The 12770-nt window shown below is 36.6% G+C and overlaps 1 pseudogene; it reads right to left on the minus strand.

Annotated features, from left to right (window-relative positions):
• Window positions 1-4014: 4014 nt before the first annotated feature.
• LOC123827349 lies at window positions 4015-5393 on the minus strand (annotated as a pseudogene).
• Between the last annotated feature and the right edge of the window lie 7377 nt (window positions 5394-12770).

Raw genomic sequence — 12770 nt, forward strand, 5'->3', positions numbered from 1 at the left:
CAAGAGGTTGAGTGGCGTTTAGAGATAAAGGAGAGGATAACAGGGAAAGTACCTTGCTGTACTCACCTTTCTTTCTGTCTGACCAGAGCCCTGAACATGACAGACACCTAACATGCACTTATTAAGGACAGTGGCAGGCACCCGCAAGCAACTTGGGCTTGTCAGAGGCTGCTCCTGACTCTGGGGTTATGTTTCTCAGCTGCCAGGCAACTGCCAAGGCTGCTAGCTTCCAGGGCTCCCCACCACTGAGCTGTGTCTCTCTCCTCCAAGGTCACTGAGGAATGCATCACAGTAGATTTCTAACTGGCATCAGCTTGATTGTTCCTTTTCTTGATACCCCACAGAGGCTGCTGTTGGGAGGCTAAGAGGCTGTCTCAGGATTCTAGCTCTAGATTGGAGATTCAAAGGGTTATTTGGATTCATATAAGTTGCCACGACATGCTTGCTGTGTGTGTTTAATTTCTAATGATTTTCTGCTTGCTCCTTCCAAGCCAGGAGCACTGAAGTTAGCTGGGAGGGTTTTATTTATTTATTTTTTTTGAGTAGGGGGAAGTTGATAATTTAAAGTCACACAGATTGACTGGGGTTTTGTGAGACTGATTTAAGGCTGTTCACCCTTAGGCGTAGTCAAAGTCACAGGAGGACCCTTACAGTGCTCCATCATGCCCAGAATAAGCTATTTCAGATTGAAATTTTTAGTCTCACATTTTTTGTACTCATGAAGAAGGAAATGATGAGTTGCAAAATTGAAGATGCTGAGAACTAATTGTGCATTTAGTTCAGGAGAGGAGGCTCGTGGTCTGGGCCTGCCTCTGTCATTCCTCTGAGGACCTGGGGTGTGGCTGAGATCGTCCTGTTAATGTTCTAAAATTAGATCCCCACCCCCATTTTAAAAAAATTTAATTATATTATTTATTTATTTATTTATTTAGCCTAATTGAAAATGTGATGTAGTACATTTTAAGTAATTGTTGAAAAAAATCATGAAAATAATCTTTGTTTAAAGAAGCAAGTATAGAAGCTGTAATCAGAATAATGCTAGTGGTTTAACGAGGAAATCCTAAACAAAGACTCTGCTTTCTCTGATTCCCCTTTTAGAAGACAATAGTCTTATTTTTCATTGCCTAATCATGTGGTTTATTTCTTGTTGACTTGATCTATCCTTTCTGTTTCTATCCTTTCTGACGCTTAACCCACGAAAGATACAAAGCATCTTCATCAGCTTATAAAGAACTGAACTTTCAACTGTATTTCAAAACGTTTCTCAGAAACAAATACTTTCAAAATTTGAGGCTGGTGGTTCTTCTGCGTTGGCATGGGAACAGTTGATCGTGTATTCCTTAAAATTTTCCACTTGAAAATTTTTCTTTCTCATCCATAGGCATGTATGTTTATAGAGATTAAAATAATTACCATAAAGGAATCTTAATGTTATGTTGTAAGTGATACTTGAAGTCGACTATAACAAAACCTAAATTACACAAGAAGCAAAAATGGAATGACAGGTAATTTTCTGAAGTCAATGATACAGGCCAGCCCTAAATTAGAGGTTACTCAGATAAGGGGAGCTTGGCAGGCTTGCAGGCACTGTGTTTGAGTTTTGTTCCTGTAGGAGAACTCTCTGAAAGGTGCCAGCTTTAATGGAATTTAGATAAAGACATTCTCATTTCAGCTGAAAGTTGAACATTCTTCTGCGTCTGATTCATGCCTGTAATATTGCCAAGTCTGATAAGATTTCAGAGGCACTTCAACATTTTTAACAGTCTCAGTTCCTGAATAAGCTGTCACAGCATCTCAACCTGGGGGTTAGGAGAAAAACAAGGAGAATCATCATCACTTTAGGCAGGCCAACTTGAGAAGTGCCAAGTAATGGAAATTTCCAACATAATAATATTCAAGAGCAAACACATGTGACTTTAGGTAACGTCAATGGGTGGGATTCAAGGATTCCAGAGAGAGCTCTAGAATCTTTCTCTCACTGCTTCTCGATCAGTTAGAGATGCATAAAATAAACCATAGCTCAAAAAGCAGCTATCACATTTTATGTGAGTCAGCCGATCTGCTTTCTCTTGCTGTGTGGCACCTGCTGAGGGCAGGCCTGTCCAGGAAGCGTGCAAAGGCAGGACAAAGAGGGCTGAGGGACTGAAACAGGCAGTGTGTGAGAGGCAGAGTCCTGCGCAGGTTACTGCAGGGCTGGGTGGGTGCTTTGGAGAAAAGGAAAACGGCGTAAGTGCCAGGCAAAGATTTTGAATGGCAGCTTGTCTGAATCCTTGTCACTCGAAGTGCAGTCTGTGTGGGCCAGCAGTGACTGCAGCACCTGGAGGTGTATTAGACTGCAGTGCCCAGACCTGCTGAGTCGGAATGGCACCCAACCAGATCCCAGGAAAGTTATACACACACACACACAGAAGGCTGAGAAGCACTGATCGCATGCGTTTCTCTTGTCAAAGACCTGTTCAAGCAAAATGGGGCTGTGTGGTCTCCTGAGGTCACTGATAGGCTTTCAGGAGGCCTTTCTGAGCACATGGGTTAACAAGCCAAAACTGAGGATCAGATTCACTTTTCAGCAATTCTCTTAACACATTTCTCTTAACAGCTATTTTAGCAGAGAGAAAGGAAATTAAACCTTGTCTAATGTATGGGTGAAGGTTTCTTTGAACTGCTAGGAAGAAGAGTAAATACCTTTTAGAGACCTAAGAGAAAGTTAAATAATGTTTATAAAGGTGCAGGAACTTGCATTAATAGGAAATTTAGAGGTAAATATAACAGACCTCAAATCTTTATCATCATAAAATCTTAGGAAGTTTGACTACATTAGTACAGTTTTAATAGCTTTTAGATTTTACAGGAGATTGGGAGAATTTTGTATAAGAAGTAATTTTTAAAATATGGAGGAAAAGCTAGATTTTAAAAGAGCATTTTCCCAGAAGTGGAATCACTGGGTCAAAAGGCAGTTCCATTGTTAATTTTTTGAGGAACTCCATACTGTTTTCCACAGTGACTGCCCCAGTCTGCATTCCCAACAACAGTGCACTGGGGTTCCCTTTCCCCCACACCCTCCCCAGCACTTGTTCGTTGATTTGTTTATGATGGCCATTCCGACTGGTGTGAAGTGGTGCCTCATTGTGGTTTTAATTTGTAACTCTCTAGTGATTAGTGATATTGAACATTTTTTCATAGGACTGTGGACCATCTGTATGTCCTTTTTGGAGAAGTGTGAGGTCCTTTGCCCATTTTTAATTGGATTGTTTGTCTTTCTTGAGTTGTATAAATTTTTTACATATTTTGGAAATTAACCCCTTATCAGATGTATCGGTGACAAATATGTTCTCTTGTACAGTGGGTTTTCTTTTTATTTTGTTGATTTTTTTTTTTGCTGTGCAGAAGATTTTTAGTTGATGTAGTTCCATTTGTTTATTTTTTTCCTTCAAAATACCAATCAGCAAGAATACATGCACCCTTCTGTTCATAGCAGCATATTTACAGTGGACAATATCTGGAAACAGCCCAAGTGCCCAACAGTAGATGAGTGGATGAAAATGTTGTGGTGCATTTACATAGTGGAATAACACATTGCTGTAAAAAAGAAGGAAATCTTACCTTTTGTGACAGCATGGATAGGCTTGGAGATTATTATGCTAAATGAAATAAGCCAGTTAGAAAAACACAACTACCCTATGGTCTTACTTATATATGGAATGTAATGAACAAAATAAACTGACAAACAAAATAGAAACAGAGGCATGGACACAGGGAACAGACTGACAGAGGTTCAGGGGTGGCAGACTGGCTGAAAGAGGTGAAGGGATTAGCCAGAGAGCATATGTGCACAGCCCATGAGCACAGACAACTGTGTGGTGAGGGACGGAGAGAAGGGAGGGAGGGGTCTGGGTGGAGGTGGGCAGAGAGGGTGGAAAAGGGGGGATATCTATAATAGTATCAAAATAAAAGAGCATTTTCTTTTTTTTTCTAGTATAAAACTTTTATATTTAGAATCAGCCAGCTAGATTCAGTTCAGTTGAGCTCAATTTTGTTGGCAACTTTCAAAGCCTCATAGTCAGGAGCCAGTTTAGCATCTGCCTTCTCTCTATCAGGCCTGGTTAGGTGTTGACTTTGGCCACACAGTGTCATGAAGCTTCTTCACAGCCTGTCTGATCTGGTGCTGGTTGGCCTTGGCGTCCACAATGAACACAAATGTATTGTTCTATCTTCTTCATGGCTGACGTAGCAGTTAGGGGGACTTGATGATGGCATAGCCTGTTTCTCCTGGAGGTGCTCTTCCGAGGGCATTTAGGCTGCCTTCTAAGTGACAGTGTCTTAGTACTCTGGAAGGTGGGTGTATGCGGATCTTTTTGTGGCTGTGGACACCTTTTAGCACTGCTTTCTTTGCCTTCGAAGACTTTGCCTTCTCTTCGGCTTTGGGAGGGCCAGGGGCTTCCTTCTTCGCTTTCAGTGCCACCTTTGTGAAAAGCGAGCATTTTCAATACCAAGGTACACATTAGGGCCAGTTTAAGAGTATTATGAAAAGCAAACTTTGTAAATAGTTGCTGGAGGACAGATTCCAATGGGTGAAGTGAGACCATTCTTGACAAGGCTGCCAGCAGAGGTGGGATAAGAAGGTGGAGCAGGTGTTTACTGGGATTAGCTGAAGTGGAGGGAGCTACCAGTAAGCATTAAGGAAACGCCACCATCGATCAGATAGATGCATGTCAGAGTTTATGGAGCCGGTATTATCAGGGACCCTGCTAGATGTGTTAGTTATAATAACAACATTTCCCTGCCCCTTCAGTTGTTCAGATGAAGACAATTAACCACAGCAGGAGCCAGCTTATGGTAAGTGCTATAATAAAGGAGCTTTATCAGGAGAAACAAGAGGGAAAGTGGGCAGACAGAGTAGTGCGGTTTGGGGAGTATTTTGGCGTTGTAGTACTTGGGACATGTAATTTAGAACCTGGCAGTGCATTTATCTCATTATTTGGCCCTCTTTTGAGTCCTATGAGAACTTTCTAGTTTGCTACTTAACACCTATAAACAAACTGGCTTGCAAAACACACCAGCTGCCATTCTATTAAAATTCCTCTTTTGCTTTGATTTCTTGCTATGTCTTGATTGCCAAGACTTGATGGTGGTTTGACAACATCATTTTAAAATGTTTGAATTTTTCATAATGCTTAATTTGAACATGATAGATGAAAATAAAAACAAGCAACTCTCTGTCTTACACTGCACTTAGTTGATTTGGGGCTTATTACACTACAATGCCAATAGAAATAGTTTTTGGAGAGTAGAGCTGGACTCTGGCCATTTTGGAAATTGACGAAACTTTGCAGCCTCGTCCCTATTACTTGGGACCCTTGTATAACGGGTAGATCCTCAGAACCTTCTGAGCTCATGGACCCGTCTGGGTGACAAATCTGTGACCATTTCTTCTTTTACATCTAGACTTTCTTCTGCTATGGACCACTGGAATTTTCTTAACCATACCTTCTGTCTCATCTCCATCAACAAAACCTAGCTGTTCTGTGTTTTCCTGTTCATTTCAGATTAATGCTTTCTGATTATTCATTAATGTTTTCCTTTCAGTTAGCATAGTTACATTTAAATAATAACATTTGTATCTTTAAAGGAGTAAGTACAGTTTGAATTTCAGACCCAGCCAGAGAAAAGTTGCTTTATGTAGAAATTACATCAGAAGTACCAAAATGGTAGCTGGATATAGATCACAAATATTTTTTGTTTGTTTCTTTGGTTTAACCTTCAGAGTTTTTTTGGTTGGTCTTTTCAAATATTAGTTGCTAATATATGTAATTCTGAATTTCTGTCTTGTCTTGGTGAATCCCAAGCTTCTCTTTATTTCACATGATCCATATTCTTCTCCCCAGAAAAGATGGCTGGTGCCAGTGGCAGCTGCCTCCTTTGCATTGACCCTCTCCTGGTACCCTGCGGTGCAATTACTCTTCCCCTGTGTTCACAGCCTTCTTGACCCTGGTGGGCATTGCGTTTGGAAGTCCTAGTCCAGGTGCTCTGTGTGTGGGCCTGGCCTAGATTGAGGGAACAAGTAAAACTAAAAAAGTAAAAATTAAATATTTTGCTTTTTTGACACCAAACTAAAAATTAAAATATCAGCTCTTGAATAATAAGTAAAACTTCTTTTGGATTTAATAAAGTTGGCAGTCTTTTAAAATCACAGATAGGTTCTTATATTACTAAGGTGTAAATTAACTTTTATGTAGGAAATAAGCAATTTTATCTGTTAAGAAGGTTGTCATACTTTGCAGATATAACTTGGAGGCCTACTGCAAACTGAGCTCACAGTAATAAAAGGAGATGTTGAGTCAATGATCTTAACAAAGCTCTGCTGCTAACAATCCACTTTAATGAAAATTTTCAAAAATCTGAAAGTTGAAAGAAGCATTTAACAAAATTAAAATCTGTCAAGATGGAAGGTAGATATTTAATCTCTCTTAACAATAGGGACAAAAAGTAGAGTATAATAAAAAATAATAGACTTTTAATAAGAGGGGCAAGCAAGTAAGATTATCAAGCAAGATTATTCTAACACATTTCAGACTTAGTTGTGCTAATATATGCATTTCATTAAAACAGTGATTTTCCTTATTAGCCTTTATAATTAAAGTTATTATAAAACAAATGAACTTATGACTGTGAATTTTTTTAAGTTCTTTGAGTGCAGAATGTCCTTTGAAGCAAGTAAAGCAGATTAAAAAGATAACCTTGATTTTAGGTAGAATGGACTAGAACTAAGGTATTTCTATTGGACACACAGTGCTGGAGAGGGCATGTGGCTGGCTAGAAAAGAGAAAAGAGCATACGAACATGTAAAAAAAGTGTAGTGTTGATAAATCCTTCTTAATCTCAGAAGCAAAATGTTGGGTTTTCTCATTGCAAAATTTGTCTTTGGACACCTGCAGAAACTTTTGGCCACCAGGTTTTAATCTTTCTTCATTTCAGGAATAAAGAAGCAGGCATCTCTTCGAGGGGTGTGTATGTGTATGTTGTAGGGGCAGTGTAATAAAGATTTCCATCTATTTTCTGTAACTATATACATTTACATAATATATAACTATATTTATTTTTATTTTTCAAGTAACTATTGTCTTTTATTGTGAACTTCCACTTCTAGTTTTGAAAGTGTGATAGGTACCATTTTTCAAAAAAATCAGAGTGACATGCCCCAGACCAGAAACTCAATGACCCAATTAAAACCTATTCTATTTCTCTTCTATTTTTTTTTAGATTTTATTTATGTATTTTTAGAGAGGGAAGGGAGGGAGAAAGAGAGAGAGAGAAACATCAATGTGCGGTTGCCAGGGGCTGTGGCCTGCAACCCAGGCATGTGCCCTGACTGGGAATCGAACCTGCGATGCTTTGGTTCGCAGCCCGCGCTCAATCCACTGAGCTACGCCAGCCAGGGCTCTTCTATTGTTTTTTTAAGCTGAGAGCTATTATGTAGATTTCTAAGCCTTTTTTCCAAAGTATCATTTTAATAGGCATTGGATTGGAACATTGAGTTTGAAACCTGGAGCCTAGATCAATTTTTATTCTTATTTTTCTATGGTTATAAGGTTTATTTATATTATTTTATTTGATTTTTATTTATTTACTTTTAAATATCTTTATTAAATTTATTGGGGTGACACTGGTTAATAAAATTATATAGTTTTCAAGTGTGCAGTTCTAAAATGCATCATCTGTATATTGTGTTGTGTGTTTACCACCCAAATTTAATCCATCTTCCGTGACCATATATTCGACCTCCATTACCCTTTAGTACCTTCCCCCACCCCCTTTCCTTCTGCTAACCACCATACTGTTGTCTGTGTCTGTGAGTCTTGTTTGTTTTATTTTATTTGTCTTGTTTGTTCATTTATTGTTTTTGGCTTTATATTCCACATATGAATTAAATCATATGGTTCTTGACTTTTTCTGACTTCTTTTGCTTAGCATGATGTTCTCCATACCTACACATGTTATCACAAATGGCACTATTTCATCTTTTCTTGTGTCTGAGTAGTATTCCATTGTGTATATGTACCAGAGCTTCTTTATCAAATCACATATCAAAGGGCACTGGTGGTTTCCTATTTCTTGGCCACTGAGAATAATGCTGCAATGAACATACAGGTACATATATCTTTGTGAATAAATGTTTTCTAAATTTTTGGGTAGATACCCAGAAGAGGGGTTGCTGGGTCATATTTAGAAAAGTTTAAAAAACATAAGAAAATATTAATCATCTACAACTATACACAGAAAGGAAATTTATACATTGTACATGCAAATATACATTCAAATTTATACATTCAAATATATTTTATTTGGTATTCTATATTTGTACTTTTTAAAATAAAATTTGGAATTATTCTATATATTTTTGTATCCTGCTTTTTAAAAATTAACATTTTATCATGACAAATTTCCTGTACACTTATACATTCTTCAAAAAAATTTGGATAGCTGAATAGCATTGTAGTTATAAAAGAAACATGATTTATTAACTAATTTTCAGTCATTTAGATAATTTTTTATATTTTCCTTTTTAAATAATCATGTGACATCTTTCTACTTTAGCTTTCTGTGTTCTAATTATTTTCTTAGAATAAGTTTCTAGAAGTAGAGTGATTGAAAATGTTTCACTAAAATATCAGTGACCTCTAGTTTGCAAAATCCTAAGGACATTTTTACTCTGTATTCACCTGACTTCACAGAAGTATTGCACTCACACATTTTTTTCCTCCACAATTCAGCAATTTCAATCCTAACATTATTTTCTCATTCTATTTTTTTCTTAGCCTATCTTATCAATTCTCACGTTAGAGTTAAATATATACTCTGCTGACAATTCATTAATTTCTGTTTCCCATTGTGGGAGAGGAAGAAATTTTCCCCTGCCCTTCTAGGTTCTTGCCCCTTGTATAATAAACAAATTGACGTGAGACAGATTAACAAGAAAAAATAATCACATTTAATTACATATGTACAAATGGGAACCTCTCCCATACACGAGAGAGTCAGAGACCCCTAAATACATCAGAGGTCCAGAGGCAGAAAGGTAATATGAGGTTTATGTGGCATCCTGACCTAAGGAAGCAGGCAAGGTGCCTGAGGCTTCAGAAAGGAGGATAGTCATTTGTAGATCAATAAGAAGAACATATGTTCAGTAATTAGTTGGTTGCCCTGCCATATATATAGGACAAAAAATGATTATTTCTGATAATTCTTCTTAAAGGCAAAACTCCTAAATTAAATATTTTTAGGTAGTTAAGAGGGGCTGCAGATGTTTCTTTTAACCCACAGGGCCTCAGTTGCCTTTAACTCAAAATAATCCACTTACCACAGAGGGAATTCTTGGTATGACTCGTTCTGAGCCTCTCCATCATACAGATATCTTTTCTGACCAGTCCGCTCACATCTTCACTTTGAGTGTCTCACAGGCGTGTCACACCTAACATTTTCAAATCTAATCTCCTTATTCCCTTCCCAGCCTGCTCCTCTTTTGGGGTTTGCCCTATTAGTGAATGATCTAGTTTCTACCCTGCTGCATAGAACCAGGCTAAAAGCATGTTCTTGATAGCAAACACCTCACGTTGAGGTCTATAATTCCTGTATCCAAAATAAATCTCAAGTCCCTCTACTTCTTCCAGTAATCTCATACCATCACTACATTAGCATACCTATTGATAAAACAATTTAATGCTTGTTTCCATTATTATATCATAAGCTTTTTGATGGTGGAATTTTGTCTTTCTTGTTATTTCTGCAATTTGTAGCAAAGTATCTGACTTTTATTGGTGTTCAGCAAATTTATTTTAAACAAGTGAAATGGTTTATATAGCTAAGTGACCTTTGAAAAATGCTGCAGTAATTTTAGTTTCCATCAGCCATTTATAGTTGTGCTGGTCTTTCTAAAACTTTCACCAATTTGATAAGATAAAAATTATTATGCTTTATTTTAATTTTTGTTATGATGAACATTGACCTTTTAAAGATATGTTTATTGACTATATTCTTTTGAGAACTGTCATATTAAATTTTTATTATATTATTTGCATTAATTAATTTTGAGTTATATATAAGGATAACAATCATTAGTTAACATATTAATATTCCCTTTTATCATCTTATTTTAATTTTTGTTTATGATATTGTTTGTTATATATAGTTTTAATTTTTATTATTCATTCTACCAATGCTTTATTTTATGGTTTTTACTTTTGTGCCTAGAAAGTTTTCATTTTCATATAAGAGATTATCATCTATATTTTTTCTGGTTGGTTTAAATGAAAAAAATGTATTTAATTCTTTTCATCAAATAGATTTTATTTTGGTGAATGGTACAAAGTAGGGTTTTAATTGTATTATTCTTCTCATGTATGCATATTTAAGAAAATGTATACTTTTATATATTGAATATTATATCTATTAAATATTAAAAACATAAAACACTTAGATTGTTTTTAATAGGTTAAAGAATTTTTAAATTTGCTCTTAAATATTACTCTTTCTTTTGTAACCCAAGTTTCTGTCCATAGCTGGCTTAGGGGTGGTGTGTATACATGTTTGAGATAGAGGTAGAGATAGAGGTAGAGAGAGAGATAGAGATAGGGATTAGGAGAGAGAGAGAGAGAGAGAGAGAGAGAGAGAATTCTGTCCAGTTCCTTCTGTCCTATGTCCCTTACTATGTTTTTGTCTTTGTTGATGGAGTATGAATCCATATCACCATATTTCCCATGTGATATACATTAATAATTTACTGTAGCTGAAAGTAATCATTTTTTTAAGTAAAGCTTCATGATGTTCAAAACACTTTTATGTCATTTCTTATTTAAATCTCAAATTATTCCTTGAGGTTGAGAGAGCAGGTATTATTAAACCACTTTGTAGATAAATAAACAGAAAAGGAAGTTTGATTTGCTTCTTTAATTAGCATAGCCAACAGAGAGTGTGTCTGAGATTAGAATTTTGCTTTCTTTCTCAGTCCAGTATCATTATATTACACATGAGTAATTAACAAAACCTTATGATAGTGATCTGCTTTTTTTTTATGTTGTTGGTGCTCTGTATTGTGAAATGAGATTGCTTATATTTCAAGTCCTGTTGGTTTTGTGTAATTGAAGCATTTACTTTCAGAGTACTTTCAAAAATAATATATTAATCTGAGATTGGGAATGCTAGTCAAATTCATAGCAACATAAAAAAGAGTACTCTGGCCCTGGCTGGGTCGCTTAGTTGGTTGGAGCGTTATTCCATACACCAAAATGTTGTAGATTCAATTTCTGGTGAGGGCACCCACCTAGATTGAGGATTTGATCCCCAGTTGGGGTGCGAGAAGGAAGCAACTGATCAATGTTTTCCCTTCACATCTATGTTTCTCTCTCTCTCTCCCTTCCTCTCTCTCTAAAAATCAATGAACATATTCCCATGTAAGGATTTATTAAAAATCAAAAGGAGTACTCTGGTTCTTTCAGAGTAGCGTTAACATTTTCCAAATTTATTTCATTTCCCTTCTCAGCATTCTCACAACAACCAAATAGCCTCACCATTCACTGAGCGCTCCCTGGACTACTCATCTTGGCTCAAAGTCTCTACAGCAGGGGTGTCAAACTCATTTTCACCGGGGGCCACATCAGCCTTGCAGTTGCCTTTAAAGGGCCAAAATAATTTTAGGACTGTGTAAATGTAATTACTCCTTAACTGTTAAGGAATTGGAATTATATTCGGCCCTTTCAAGACAACTGGGAGGCTGATGTGGTCCCCGGTGAAAATGAGTTTGACACCTCTGCTCTATAGGAAGAGGTTAAAGCTAAATATTTTGGCCCAGAGTTCTATAGTTCAAATTGAATTTAGTCTTTGAAACAATGAAATAAGTCTTCTCAGACAAACAAAAAATGATTTCATATTCCCAATAATGCTATTATTCCTTATACTTTAATGGCCTTTTTGCTCCATAGTTCTTGAATGGTAATCTTCATTTTTCTATATCTAGTGGGCTTTTAAAAATCTAAAATTCTATTTGAACAGTTGTTCAGGGCGTTGGCAAGAGTTAGAAAGCATTTATATTTTATTCTTGACTGGGTTCTGGTTGAGAAATTGAATGGCACAGATGTTGAAAGGCTAGCTTGCTGCAGACATAATGAAGCAGGCAAAATGAAATCTCCCAAGGATAGAAGTGTAATGTCCTTTGCTTTTTATCTTTTAGGTACAGGCTTGTGCTACATCTCACTTCTTTGCTGTGGACAAAAAAAGAAAGAAGCCTGAGTGAGGGGATGCATTTTTATGCAAAAAGAAAAAAAGGTGTTGTGAAAGGGAACTGAAGTGAACCTCAGCCTCAGACATTGCTGCGCCTCAAAATTCTTCTTCAACAGTGATGTTAAATTTAAATGTCCCCTCAGTGTTAATGAGTATTGGGGTATACATCTTCTTGTGTTTAAAAGGGTGGCTTCTGATAGATTCTAGCAAAGTTTGTAAGGGTTTCATAATAAGACATAAAAATATTTACAGCAAACAGCAGAGAGATGACTCAGGTAATCTAGGAGACTGAATGGTATATATGGGTCTTTCAAGAAAATTTTAAAAATACATAGTAAGGCTTATTCCCATGACAACACACTAAGTGAGTCTAACTAAGGTCTTTGAAACTAGAATATAACATTTTCTTATTTGCTCTATCTATACGCAACTTCAAAATACAGAAATTTTGTTCATTATCAAACTATTGCAGGAATTTTGGACAACTTAGAATAATATAA

The sequence above is a fragment of the Phyllostomus hastatus genome, unplaced genomic scaffold (genome assembly GCF_019186645.2).
Source record: "Phyllostomus hastatus isolate PE091 unplaced genomic scaffold, TTU_PhHast_1.1 phas_contig_86, whole genome shotgun sequence".
Classification (NCBI taxonomy): Eukaryota; Metazoa; Chordata; class Mammalia; order Chiroptera; family Phyllostomidae; genus Phyllostomus; species Phyllostomus hastatus.